Consider the following 631-nt stretch of genomic DNA (forward strand, 5'->3'; position numbering starts at 1 on the left):
CTTTCCTACTGAGCCTTTAGCTGGCTTGCTTGGTTGGTTGGTTTTGTTTTTGAGATAAGGTCTTTGTAGCCTAGGCCTGTAACTTATAGTAATGCTCCAGTCTCAGCCTCCCGAGTGCTGGGGTTACAGACACTCGCTCTCAGTGCCTTCAGAGGTTAAAAGAAGGATGCTCTGAAGCTGGGGTTACGAGCATCTGAGTCACCTGATGTGGGTGTCTGGAGTTGAACCATAGTTTCCTGGAAGAGCAGAAAATCACTCTTAACCACTAAGATCTTTCTCCAACCAGTTCGCTTTGTGTGACAAGTTATTATGTAGCCCACCCAGCCTGGCCTCAAACCCCCTATATGCCTTAGCCTGTTCTCAAACTTGTGATTCTCCTGCCTCTACCTCCCCAGAACTGGGATTACAGACATGTGCCACAACGCCTGGTTTAATTGTTTGCGTTCTTTACCCTCTCAGCCCTTTCTCATCAGAGGGTCCTGAGAACCATCTGTGGTTCTTCGGGATCTCTCCTGCCCGGGCCTCAGGTACTTCTGGCGTGGAGCGCCGCTGGCACCTGCTCTAGCCCGGCCCCGGCTCGGCCCCGGCCCCGCGCAGGCCCTGCTCTTCCGGCATTTAAGGCGCGCAGCCG

Source organism: Grammomys surdaster, unplaced genomic scaffold (genome assembly GCF_004785775.1).
Source record: "Grammomys surdaster isolate TR1022 unplaced genomic scaffold, NIH_TR_1.0 262, whole genome shotgun sequence".
In the NCBI taxonomy this organism is placed as follows: Eukaryota; Metazoa; Chordata; class Mammalia; order Rodentia; family Muridae; genus Grammomys; species Grammomys surdaster.